The following is a 13,682-nucleotide window of genomic DNA, read 5'->3' as shown; positions in this document are numbered from 1 at the left end:
CCTAGCTCTGCCCCCCACCCCACCATCCCTTCCCCCAACAGACTTACCAGCTGGAAAGTGGTCTTCAAGCTGCTGGGCTGCATATCAGCAATTGCATTGGTATTGGCCAATATGGCCGATAAATAATTGGCCATCGGTATTAGCCCAAAAATTTAAGGGTGCACCAATAGGGATTTTTGACACCGATACCAATAGTCAATATTTTAGGAGGCATATCAGCCAATACCGATCCAATGCACTGCTTGCAGCAGATGAGTCTAGTGTAGTAGGAGAAGGGGTGGGGAGAGGGGAAAGGAAAGGGGCATATGGGGGCAGATCAAGGCCCCACTGTGAGGGAGGGAGACTGGGGCTGGGACAAGGGCAAGCGCTGCCCAGTCAGGGTGGGCAGACCAGTGATGAAGCTTCAGTTCATCTGGGGGGTCTGGGATGGAGCAGGGTTCATCCAGGGGGAGGCAGAGGTGGCTCCTGCCGCCGCACGGCTGGCCCAGTGGTTCATTCGCCAGTTTCTGCTGCTGTCGTTCATCCAGTAGGGCACAGGGGGGCATGTGCCCTTGGATCTGCGTGGCGCAGGGCAGGCGGGGGCCAGGGCTGTTCCCAAGAAATCCTGGGCCGGGCTGTGCGGGGCAGGTGGTGGCACCTCTGGGAGTGGAGGTCTATGAAGGGGCTATGGCAAACTTTGGGTGGCTGCGGCCCCCCACCCCCCGTAGGCCCCTCCCAGCGGCACCACCCCACACCCGGCCCAAGCTCCGCTGGGAACAGGCCCTGGATCTGCATGGGGCGGACTGGGGCCATGGCAGTTCCTGGTGGGGTGTGGGGCGGCACTGCTGGGAGGGGGCTCCGGGGGCTGGGCTGCAGCCACCCTGAAATTCACTGTAAACCCACCATAGTCCCCTGCTCCCAGTAGCACCACCGTCCGCCCTACGCCCCACCTGGCTCTGGCCCCAGCCCACCCTGCCCCGTGCAGATCCAGGGGCACACGCTTCCCCCCGCAGCGCACTCCTGGATGAGTGACAGCAGCAGCGGCAGGAGCTGTGCATGGTAGGGGGAGCCACTTCCACCACCTCTCCCCCCTGCGCCCCCTGGATGAGCTGAGGCTTCATCATTTGTCTGCCTTGACTGGGCAGCACTTGTCCTTGCCCCAGCTTCAGCCTCTCCCTCCCTCCCGGTAGCACTTTGATCTGCTCCCCCACACCCCTTCCCTTCCCCCTCTCCCCAGACTTACCACCTGGAGACAGCTCTCCATGCTGCAGGCTGTGTCTTCACTGCCTATGTGCTGTGCTGCGGCTGCATGGAACATGAGCATTTAGTGGCCCAATTAGTGGCTGCTTAAGGCCGATATCTGATATAGATAATTTTCTTTATACGGTACCAGTCTGATATTGGACCGATGAATCTCTACAAAAAATCTTTTATCGCTGCACCCCTGTTATTTTGCAGACTGAAGTAGACTCTTTGAACACTGATACATTGGTTTCTTAGTTAGATCCCAAGACAATGAGTTAGTGGCTCCCTGGAGTTGTCAGTAAAACTTAAACACTTATATCTATCAGGGTTGTTAGTTGTAGCCATATTGGTCTAAGGACATAGGCAGGCAAGGTTCTTTAAATAAATGTGATATCTTCTAAATTCGAAAAATTGTTCTTTGCAAGAGTTCAGGCACAAACACCCTTCTTCAGGCTTTGGGAGAGTCTGCTGGTGTTTTGTGTGCTCTCCTGGGTGGAATAGAAGCCAAAATGCAGGTATGTGGAAAATGCAAATGCGTGGCAGTGAGGATCAGAGGGAATGGGAGACAATAGGTGTGAGACAGGTAGGTGGAGGGGGAAAAGGGGAAATGTTGAATTGGTGGCAGAATATATCTGGTAAAATGCAGACAGGTTACCTGGGGTTATCAGATGGCAGGCAGGTTATAATGTGCCATAAATCCAATCTCCAGATTTTGTCCATCGCTTTTTGTATCCAGTAGATTTATGAAGTGAAGTTCATAAGCTTGTCTGCAAAAGGTGTTTTGTAAATTTTCTTTGAGGATTAGAACTGAGAGATTGGAGGGAAAGTGGTTATTTTTATGAGAAGTGTACACCTACAGGTAATTGGATATTTTTGTCTTTGATAGATTTGCGGTGTGTGTTCATTCTGGTACACAGTTGTTCTTTGGTTTCTCCTATGTATTTTCCATCAGGGCATTTAATGCACTGGATGAGATGTAGTACATTTTTGGAGGTGTAGTTGTAAGATCCAGGAATGGTGATGGTTCTGTTGTGGGGTGTAGTTATTGTGGGAGTGGTGTTGGCAGGTTTTACATTTCTTGTCTCAGCCTGGTCTGGATCCATTCAGTGTGCTTTGGGCCATAGGAAGTTTGCTTCTGGCGATGAGGTTTGGTGCTTGTTTAAAGGCTAGGATGGCTGGTTCTGGAAAGAGCTCTTTAAGAATTGGGTCTTCTTCCAGTATAGGTTGTATTTTCCTTACAGGTTCCAGGGAAGGATGGTATGTCATAACTAATGGAGTGCATTTATGGGGATTTTCTTCTTGTACTGCAGCAATTCTTCACTTGGTATCCAGGTGGGTCTTTCAAAAGTCTGATCTATCTCTGGAGGAGTGTCGTTGTTGTGTGAAAGCCCATTTGAGATTTACAAGGTGACAATTGCAGGTGTTCTCAGTGTAAATTCGGTGGTATCAGAAGGCTTGGCTATATATTACAGCTTTCTCGGTGTGTTTAGGGTAATTGTTGGTTCGGTGCAGATATGTATGTTGGTCTATGGGTTTCTTGTATGTGGTGGTTTGTATTTTACCGTTTTGGATATTGATCATAGTGTCTAAAAAGGAATTGTTGGTGCTGGAGTATTCAAGAGACAGTCTGATGGAGGGATGATTGCTGAATTTGTGACAGAAATCAATCGGAGACTGCAGGTTTTAGGTCCAAATGATGATGTCATCTGTATATCCTGGGTATAGCATGGGTTTGATGGTGCAGTTCTTGAGGAATTCTTCCAGGTGGCCCATAAAAAGGTTGGCATGTTGTGGGGCCATTTTGGTGCCCATAGCTGTGCCCATGTTCTGTAGGAAGTGTTGGTTATTGAAAGTGAAGTTGTTGTGTGTGAGGATGAAGTAGTATCGTTAGGTCTGTACTTTGAGTTGTAACCTTGCTCTTGTAGATACGTAAGGCAGGCTTGGATGCCATCCTGGTATGATGGGATGTTGGTATATAAGCTGGTAACATCCATGGTGGCTAGAAAGGTATTGCTGGGAAGGTGGTCTGTGTTTAAGTTTTCATAGAAAGTCTGTTGTGTCTTAGAAAAAACTGAGTCTTTGGGTGACAAGAGGTTTTAGGGTAGATTTGATGAAACCTGATATTTCTTCAATGAGGGTTCCATGGTTGAATATTGTAAGTCTTCCTGGGTTCCCTTGTTTGTGGATTTTAGGGAGCATGTAAAAAGTCCCTGGACTGGGTAGTGGAGGGATCAAGTTCTGTAGTTCTTCTTCTAGATCAACTACAAATGCTGTGATGGTGGTTTTGAGTTTTAAGGTGAGAAGGGGAGTTGGATTTTCCTCTAGCTTTTTGTAGTAGGTGGTGTCAGAGAGTTGTCTGTTGGCTTCTTTTATGTAATCTTCCCAATTAAGGATAACTATACCTCCTCCTTTATCTGCTGGTTTTATTACTATTTGGTGGTTGGATTTTAGAGATTCTATGGCCCTTCTCTGGGAGGGAGAGGTTGTCATGGTGGTGTTTGTTGATTATTTCATTGTTCCTTCTTTCCCTGAAGTGGGAAGGTTTGAAAAAGAAATATATAGCAGTCAAGGTTTGAATTTCATTCACTGTGAGGCATCCAATCTGACTTTTTGAGGGGAGGAGATTTTTTGGTGTTAATCTTTTCCTCAGTGTTGTCACAGGGTGAAGTATTGAAAGTGGATTCATTTTGGTGTGGAAATATTCCTTGAGACTGAGGTGTCACGCCTATTGTCTCACACCTACTGCCTCCCCGTCTTGCACCGATCGTCTCCCATTCCCTCTGATCCTCACTGCAATGCATTTGCATTTTCACAGGGCTACATTTTCCATTTTGGCTTCTGTTCCACCCCAGAGAGCGCACACAACACCAGCAGACTCTCCCTATGCCTGAAGAAGGGTATTTGTCCCTGAAAGCTTGCAAAGAACATTTTTCCAACTATTTAGTTGGTCTAATAAAAGATATCACACTTACTCAAAGAACCTTGTCTGCCTAGATCCATCAGGTCCTATTAAATCTCACCCCAGCAAACACTGTAAGTCAGGATTGAGGTTCTTTGTATCTGTGTATGGATATCTGCCCAGCATTTCCCTGCCATATTCCAGACTCTAGGCCATGCCATTAGGCTTTCTTCATGCACAGCAAATAACTTGTTAGTAAATTGTGCCTTATTTAATTGTGGTGGGTGTGGGGAATGTCAATTTTTGCACCATGTCTGTATTTAAGCTTAGGAATGTTGTCACTTTTACAAGGCTATATGCGCATCATAACCATAAACATATTTTATAAACTGAAAGTATATTAAATAGGAAATGTCATTAATGGCTAAGACACCATTAATAGTGTCTGTATTAGGAGTGTGAACTGTTTTGCACACATGTACAATTAAGATCAGTGATACTTAACATCATTGCTAGCAAACTTATTTACTTGCAAACAGTTTTGACTTTAATAATCTATTTAAATTATATCCTCCCCTTGTCCATTTGAATTTAACTTAACAAAGGAAGATAGTACATTGGACTACTCTCTTGTTCCCACTTTAGGAAGGTTGCTTAGAGCTGCTGAAAGTGGTGTTCATAAATATTTTAAATCACCCACACTGTAAAAATTGCAGATGTGTTGGCTGAATAATTCATTGCTCCCTGGTTTAAACCCCGCCGCAACTACTGACTTTCCCACCACACATTAAAGTTCACAAAGACCTATCTAATTGTGAATCGTGGAGGCATATCATGGCATAATCCAACTGTAACTCGAAGACTAAAAAGTTCCAAGGAGCATATATGTATGTAAAGAAAGATAAAGGGAGAGGAAATTGTGATACACAGCTGGATTTTGTGTTAGTGTGCATATGCCCTCTATAGTGGGTCAATACTTTTATGAACAACCTAGTGTATACCTTCAGTTCTAGTCTGACTCCTGTGATATATAGAGGCTCTCTTATAGAAGAGCATCTTGCCTTAACAGTAACTTTCCTCCACTTAATTAACAGGTAGCTAGCTGTAAAGGAAATATTAACTTCTTCCTTTTAACATGAAGAGGGATGGTGGCCATGAGGCAGAGCCACAAGGACTAAAGTTCGATGTGAGATTGAAAAATGAGACATAACAAAATGGTTGATTTAAGATTATTTACTTGCACCGAAGATGGTCACGGTGCAGGCAGGAAAACTTGCTTGAGTTGCAGTTACAGATAGAAAAGAAGAGAGGCGGACTAGAGTTCCTTCCCGGGAACATTCTTCTAGCCTATCCGGTTGGAGGCTCTAAACCGCGAGCCTGTCGCGCCAACCGAAGAAAGTACTCGAAGAAAAGAGCTCTGAATAGAATCACACGAAGTTTGCTAGGCTCCGTGGAACTTGTGCGCGCAGGGAGAGGGATACGTCGAGGATTGCGCTCGGCGACGGGGAGAGGCTAGAGGCTAGACCCCTGTTGCCTGCTTGAAATGCGCTGGGTCCGATAGGCTCCGCAGCGCTTAGAGATCTTCACACAGCGTGAAGTCTCCTCCTCCTGGTGTTCGTGGAGTCCTCCAACTTGGGCGGAAACCACTCAAGCTTTTTATACGACTAGCAAGCCAATCACTAGCTGCCACGTAGGAAAAATTTAGAACTAGCCAATGGTGGGGCACAAATTTGAATACAAATGGCAGGAACTCCTTGCAACATGCATTTCTGTGCTGCAACAAAGAAATGCACCCTGCAAAGAAAGCTACTGGTGGCGGGCATTCTTTTGCACCGTGGTTTTCCTCTGCAGCAGAAAACTCCACTGTGCAAAGAAGCTGCAATTTAGCGGGAACAATTTAGCAGTGCCGAAGCACTCACAAAACAAAAATCACACCCTTGGGTTGTGACAAATGACTCTTCTGTTTCCCCTTCTTGATGTAGCTCCAAGTCCCATCTCTTAGGAGGCTATATTGTTTGAAGCTGGGTTTGTCAATTAGTGCCGCCCTGGGCTGAGTTGAATACCCTAACTGGAAAACGAACTTTGGGGTGCTAGGCTGGTGCTTTAGTCAGTAACCCTCTGTGTGAGCTGAATCCCAAAAGGCCATCACAGGAATAGAGGAAAGGCTTTTGAGGATTTGCCCAAATACAGTTGTGGCAAAAAAAAATGAGGGCAGAAGGGTGGGAATTTTCAAGCATTCTCAGCCTCCATCGCTGCTCTCTGTTGCTGTGCGCACTAATCTTTAAACTAGTCTTCTTTCCTTTGACCCCAAGTAGAAAAACACGTGTTCTAGGCAGATCTATTACATTGAACAGTAATGATTCAGATGGGAAAATACCAACAAAAAGATACCATAGATATACTACAAAAGCTAGGGACTGAGCATTCAGCATTTAAAACCAATATGAAGAATGGCAGCCCTTGAATGAGTATTCTTTTGCTGTTGTCTTGATGCTTAGAAAAGGAGCTATCTGGGCAAGGAGGAAACTTCCTGTGGTAGTTGGCTTTTTGGCCACCTACTAAAGTAATGGATAAGCTACAAATGAAAATGTACAGTTCCCATGCCACTATAGGTGTTATGTGGTAAAACAGAGTTCTGGTACTTCCACAAGAGAGTTAAGACTGACTAGTTACTTCTGGTCTAGCAAGAACCTCTTAACTCTTATTGATTTACCTCAAAAATACAATCCTTTTCCAGGAGTTTTCCATTATCTGTTTTTTTAACTGTAGGAAGCTGTCATTGTAGCCCTATCAAATAATATGGGATATACATATTACTAGTTTGCTTTTACAGTTTGTGAGCAAACCTGCATTTGCAACCTACCACCAAGCTAGAATCTCGCTGACCTTTGTCAGCCTCTCTTGTTCGCCCACCGTGACTTGATGGTTTGATTCTCTTTGGGAGGTTGTGTGACTCTTCAGTGAAGGTTCATCTGGCAGTCACAGTTATTCTGTAGGGCTCCACCTTGCCTACACCCTGCCCCTTTCCTCTCAGGCCTGTGATGGAAAACCCGCATTGGTCTGGAATGGGGGTGCCTATCAGGATCCACTCTCTGGACTCCTCTGGATTCTTTAGTCTATTGCTCACCGGGCCTTATTTCTTCTCTTGCTGAATGCCTTCCCTCTTGGAACTTAGAAACTCATTAAACTAGTCCTTATTGATTGTTATCAAACTTATTGATTGTTCCCCTTTCTTTCCCTCAACCTTACTTCAGGCTTTACAAAATCAGTTCCCTCAGAGAGCTGGGGTAAAGGCTGTACTGCTGTTCTTAATCGCAGATCAGTCTTCTGTGTGCTGCTTCTTCCAAGCTGTAATTCATTCTCATTGATAAAGTAAGTCAAGGCATATTCCTTAATCTTGGGCTCAAATTCATTTAAATGTCATAAAACAATCACTCATGCTTAAGGTACTGTATTGTAAGTCAGTTAGGCTGCAGAAATCAATCCCGCATTCTTCTTCTGCTCCTTGGGTTCACTGGGCAAGTCTCCCCTTTGCCTCCTCCCACCTCAGCTTGGCTTTCACCCCCAACACTCTAGTCAGGATCCCTCCTTCCCTCAATCCACGGGTCTCTGCTGGCTGTCCCAGGGAGTATTTCCCCCTTTTTCTCCATCTGTAGGGTGGCTGGAACAACCCACACTACCCCAACATCTGGTTTTATTTATCTTTCACAGAGGGGGTTCAGATCCTCATTTGGGACATGTCTGGACTTCGGTGACTCCCGCTGGTTTGGCTACAAGGATCTTCTTTTTCCCACCTGGTCTGCCCAACTCCCTGCTCTGCTGGTTTCTCCCCACTCCAGGGAATTCCAAATGCTGAAACCCCTGTCTGGCATAGTCTTTAAATAGCCTGGTCTGCCTTCTGAGCCAATCTGAGCAGGCTGTCTGGTGCAAGTTCCCTGGGACCTGCCCGTCTCCTGGGTTCCTCCCCAGACTCCCTTTCTTGGCACACCAGGGACGTGCCGCTCTCCTGAACCCACCCAGGTAAGTTCCTGGCCAGCTCAGCTGGCACTGCAGGTCCACAGTAGGTACTTGATTCCAACCCCTGCTACACAGTTTTATTGTTAGCTTTCATAATTTATATGTAATGCCAATCATTCATTTGCTTTAGCACCTGTACCTCTATTTTATTGCATTACTTTTCAATAACGCTTTGAAAGAGGAAAGGCCAGCATAAATGTTCTTGTAAAGAGCCTGAGAATAACAGTTCTGGCAGGTTGAAAGTATTGGCACGTGTGCAGTGGTGCTCTGACAGCTACGCTGCTTCTGATTTTGGAGGCAGCCTGTGTAAAGTAAGCAGTGTATCTCAGTATGCTGCTGTTCAGCACTGACTCAGAGAAAACTGGACCCCTTTCACATGTTTCAGCTTGAAGACCCAAGAATCGAGGTCCCCAATTTACTAATAATTTTGGTACAGATTTGGTCAAGATTTTTCAAGTCATCTGGTGCATGCTGTTTCCAACAATATGCTCTATATGAACTGTCTCATTCCTGTATTACTTGTGAGCTTTTTTAGAGTTCTCTTGACAAGAAGCAATATATGTAAATACCTTTGAACACACATTCAAAGGTGACATTCATCATGAATGCCTTGCTATTGGTTGTGTCATATTCAGATCCTTCCAGTAAGGCAGAGGGCAAGATTTGATAAAAACCAGACCTGTGTTCTGTCAAAGTGACCAACAAAAACTGTATCTGCCCCAGAGATACTTTGCATTCAGCCAAAACCTATTTCTATGTAAATATGAATTGAAAGCCTGAATTTGTGTGATGGCACAAGAGCTAAGTGGCATTTTACAAGCTTCAACTCTATCAAAGACGTTCACTACAAGCAATAGTTTTTCATTCCTCAACAATTAAACCACTGAAATAACTGCTATGAAATCTTTATTGAAACTGAGAAGCATTTTCTGATATCACAACTTGCAGATAGGACATTCAAGGTGAGGGAACTCTGCAGCCTGCAAAAGTCAGTAATCTTACTGTCCGCATCATACAATAAATCATTTTAATCAAGAGTACATATTCAGAAGTCAGTGTGTTTTTAGTGTCCCATTGCATCAGATTACTGAACAGAATTTCAAAATCCTCGCACAGTAGGACTAAAAGTAGCAGAAGTGAATCAACACACACACCTTCCCATAGCTACTGGGGAAAAGTATTACTTAAAGGATAAAATTGAAGATCAGTGTGCAACTGAGCCTCAGTAAGAGTGGAAAACTCCACTTCAGTGACTTTTTTTTCCCCAAAAAATGGCTTCTAAAGTTAGCAGGTAAGAGGTAATACCATTTAAAAGAGAACCCATCAGACACCAGGAACAGCAAAGAGAGAAACATTTTGTATCTCACATGCAGTTGCTGACCAAGGTAACTTCAATAATAGGGAACACATTTTACTGGCTGCCATGCGACAGTGATTTTATTCCAAAGGAAAAAGTCATTTTTCAAGGAATCTTCTCTCCCTTCTAAAGAGGCAGAGGGCTGCATTCAGCCCACAAAGGAATTGTTCAGAAGTCAGTATTGGATGTTATTTTATATCCTGCAGGTCTGAAAGAAGATCAAGATTTAAAAAACAGCAGCCTAAAGTTAGTTCTGTTTCTAGGTGCCCATCTCACTTCTGAAAATCAAGGGGAGCTTCTGAGTGCTCAGAATTCTTTAAAACTGGCAGAAATTTAAGTTGAAAAAACTACCGATTCTGCTTCTAAGTTGCTCTTCTTTATCCTCAAAATAAGTGTTTTCCACATATACTTTTTCTGACTGATTTAATAGATGAGATGATCAATTTAAAGGTTTGTCAAATTTGTCATGATTAATTCCATTTGCAATATAGAAGCAAATGGCATAGTGTTCAGTGGGGGAAAAAGTTCTAGTAATATCATAAGGCTATAAAAAGAGGAGAGATCAGTGATATCTTGCTGTGCTATTTCATAATTGTTGGCTTCGAATGAACAGAAGTGGTTTTGTGAGAGAAAATGTTTCTGTGATGATTTTAAAATTTCCTTTCTGTTCTGTACATCACTGCTACAGTTTAATAAACGGTCTATCACTTTTCCTTAGCCAGAACATATGTGTCTATTATAGTGGGTTTATGAAAATCACTAAACTTAAAAATTTGGGTAGTCTGTTAACACAGTGCTGTCCAACTTCTAAGTGGGTGGAGGGCATACCAGTGGGGGCCACAGGGTTGCACACCACGTGTGCCTCTATCCTCTCCTTTCCCCTTGTTGCACCATATTTGTTAGTGCCTTAGCTCTGCTTGTTTAGCTCTGATTCCCTAGAAAACAGTTTCGTTGTATGAAGGAAAATATATTTAGGTAACAGGGTTTATAGTGCGAAAATATTAAGTAAAATATAAGCTCTTAATCTCTTAATTTCTTTAAAACTGCACATGGATTTTAAGGACTAAGTAGTAAAACAAAAATGCTGTTCTGCTGCTATAGGGAAGGTGCAGCTTGCGTTGTGAGAATGTATTTGTCTCTTTAGCAATGAAAAAGTGAGAACTGGCATGAGAAAGGGGAGCAGATATGTTTGCCAGCCGAAAAAGATATGGAGTAAATATTGCAAAATAAATGCTTGAAGGTTATAGCTGCTTCAGGTAGGTTAATTTAACCATTTGATACAGAGTAGATTTTTCATTAAAGAGAAATAATTGTGCATAAACGCAGTGTCTGTTAATCTAGGCATTTGGTATGCGTATACTTCTTTCTGATAGTTTTTTCAATGCTTTAAAAAATGGAAATAAATTAAAAATAATCATACCCTCTGTTTGAACCAACTTTAATGCAGTATTAAAATTTCATTAAGTTACTCTTCCCCTACTTTTGCCTCCCAATCTACAAACTTATTTTAAACCAAACTGAAGTTTTTTATTTTTTTCCCCATTTACCCCCCAAATTTAGTTGTTTCCTCTTTGAGAGTGGAGGTGTGAAGAGAAACCTTTGTCAAATCTGAATGCTGCTGAGTTCTAACAATTAATACTTTATTTTTCAGCTCATTTGGAAAACAAACCAAAATATTTTAAATAGGTCTGTATTTCTTTCAAATAAAAGAAAAAAAAAGATATACAAAAGAGAAATAAAATAAAATAAAATATATCCACCCAGCATTTTGTCCCTTTTCCCCTCCAACTCACACTTTCACCTTGCAATGAAGCTTACTCGTTATTAGGAGTGTGGAAAACGGGCTGTGTTCGATTCGGATTTGGTCCAAATCAGGGACAATGATTCGATTAATTGATTCAGATCACTGTCCCCGATTTTGATTCGGCCATAGACACAGCTTTAAATGTTTTTCCTACATACCTCGAGGTACCAGGCGCAGCTCATGAACACTGAGATGGTGGGGTAGGTGGAACATCCCACAGGAGCATGGGGGTCCCCCTGCATGCTTGGCAGCAAACGCAGAAGTCGACCGGAAGTACTTCTGAGTCCTCCCGGGAATGCTCAGGGGGCCCCCCCCCCATGCACCCACCTGACTTGGCGATCAGCCACAGGGGGACCCCGGGTGCCCCCCCCAGACCCAGGAGGCATCAGTCAACAAGCCAGGGAGGTGTGGGGGGCCCGCCAGCGCACTTCTTGGCAGACCCAGAAATGAACCAGAAGTGCTTCTGGTCCACTTCTGGGTCTGCTGTCAAGTGCTGTGGGGACCCCCCCAGCATTCCTGTGGGATGCTCCATCAGCCCCAGCATCTCAGCATTCACGAGCCACCTGGCACCTTGAGGTATGTTTAAAAAAAAAAAAAAAATGTTTAAAGCTGTATCTATATCCAAATCGCCGAATCTCTCCTAATTGATTCTGACGGTTCTGATTTGATTCAGAGAGGTTAAAGGGTCTCCTGATTTGATTCAGGTTCGGAGATTTGGCCACTAAATCAGGCCGAATCTCCGCCAAATCAAATCAGCGATTGAAGCTTTGCACAGCCCTACTCTTTATCATCTGTGGCTAAGATGTTGACTTCACCTTGTGTCTCAGCCCAGATCTGGAGTGTGTATTCCTTGTGGGCCAAATCCTGAACACGGCAGTGGTGGTGGCAGTAATCTAATTGTGGTGGCGACAGCAGTGAAATAAGTGACCGCGGGCCAGGTCCTATGGCTGTCTCCACAAGATTCTTTGGCCATCTGGTAGCCCAGCAGGCTGGAAGGAACTCAGTACCAGGTGCTGCATTGCTACAACTGGAAAGGTAGCATGTGGAAAGAACCATTCTAATCAGACCTGATGATTAAATATCTCCAGACTTAAGATAAATGTACTTGGTGTTACTAGTAAACTTTTACATCTTGGTGTGTTCTGGTATTCGGTCACAACTATGTATTTTGATATATAGACTTGCTTATCACTTGAATCCTCTGTAAGTGTGTGGGATTGACATTTTTAGTGTGGTGTTGGATATATTGTGAGGTCTTATAAAAGTGTCTAACATGTTACAAATTCATAGAGCCAAAATGAAGTTGACTTAGTCATAACTTCAGATGCAGTTATGGCAATAATAAAACACTGGAGTGACCATTTGGATTTGAAGTGATGCAAAAAAGGTGGGGAGCAGCATATGAAAATTGTTTACCTCTTATTTTGCAGTTTTTGGTTTTGCTGAAACCTTCATAAAGAGAATCAAACTCTGCGGATGCAAATCATGTGAAAAATACCATTGTAGCAAATGCCTAAGTGGTCACTGTAGTCCACTGAGTTCAAATGCTATTTTACACATTTATTTGTATTTAATTTTTTTTATAAGCACAGATAGTCTACCAGAGAGTCTTAAGTGAAAAAGGCAGATGGGGTGCAAACTGGCAATAAGGTGCATTGGCAGTATTGTGTGGAGAAACATGAAAGATCTTACTTGCTGCCAGTCACCTTGGAGCATTTACTAGTACTCCCTACCTTTATAATAGCTATAACTTTTTTTTTTCTTTTAGTGATCAAATGTTATACTGTATACTAATAGAACAGAAGAGTTTCAACTTTTTAAAGTGTTAGGCTAGCAAAACTGTCAGAACGGTCTTGGAATACCTGTAATATGGTTTAGTGAACTTTGATAAAAGAGCAGGGAAAGTAAATGACATGTCTTTTAGAAATAGAGAAATTGAAGACAATGTAATAACTACAATTACAATAGCAACAATAGTCTATGTATCTAGTCCATTGAAAGTAATATTACGTATGGCACAAAGAAACTTTTTGTAATGTAGATAAGATATTGTGTACAAATTTCTTTTTTTCCACTTCATTGCATTTTGATTTTAGAGTAGATTGCTTTTCAAGCTCACCAGACACCACAGTTTTAATAAGCTTTCTCCAAACCATAATATGCACCCTCTTAGGGCTTGTCTATATGGGGATATTGCATTGCATTATCCTCAGCCTGATTGGGTTAAGATGTCTTGGATCTACATGCTGCTTTTAAGAAATATTTGACATCTTAGCTGGAGTAATTTAATTCTCTTTGTAATGGGAAAAGCATACAGTGCAGAGAGTTTATATACTCTAAGGTTCATGGGGGTACATTCATAACAGTCTCTTCTAGCATTC

General features: G+C 43.1%; 1 protein-coding gene across 2 annotated transcripts in view; it reads left to right on the top strand.

Moving 5' to 3' along the window:
* The window catches only part of PPM1L (protein phosphatase, Mg2+/Mn2+ dependent 1L), a 217,595-nt gene that overhangs the window by 34,089 nt on the left and 169,824 nt on the right, over positions 1–13,682 (top strand). The window lies entirely within an intron of this gene.

Source organism: Alligator sinensis, unplaced genomic scaffold, assembly GCF_000455745.1.
Source record: "Alligator sinensis unplaced genomic scaffold, ASM45574v1 scaffold869_1, whole genome shotgun sequence".
Taxonomy (NCBI): domain Eukaryota; kingdom Metazoa; phylum Chordata; order Crocodylia; family Alligatoridae; genus Alligator; species Alligator sinensis.
This window is presented reverse-complemented; position numbering and strand designations above follow the sequence as displayed.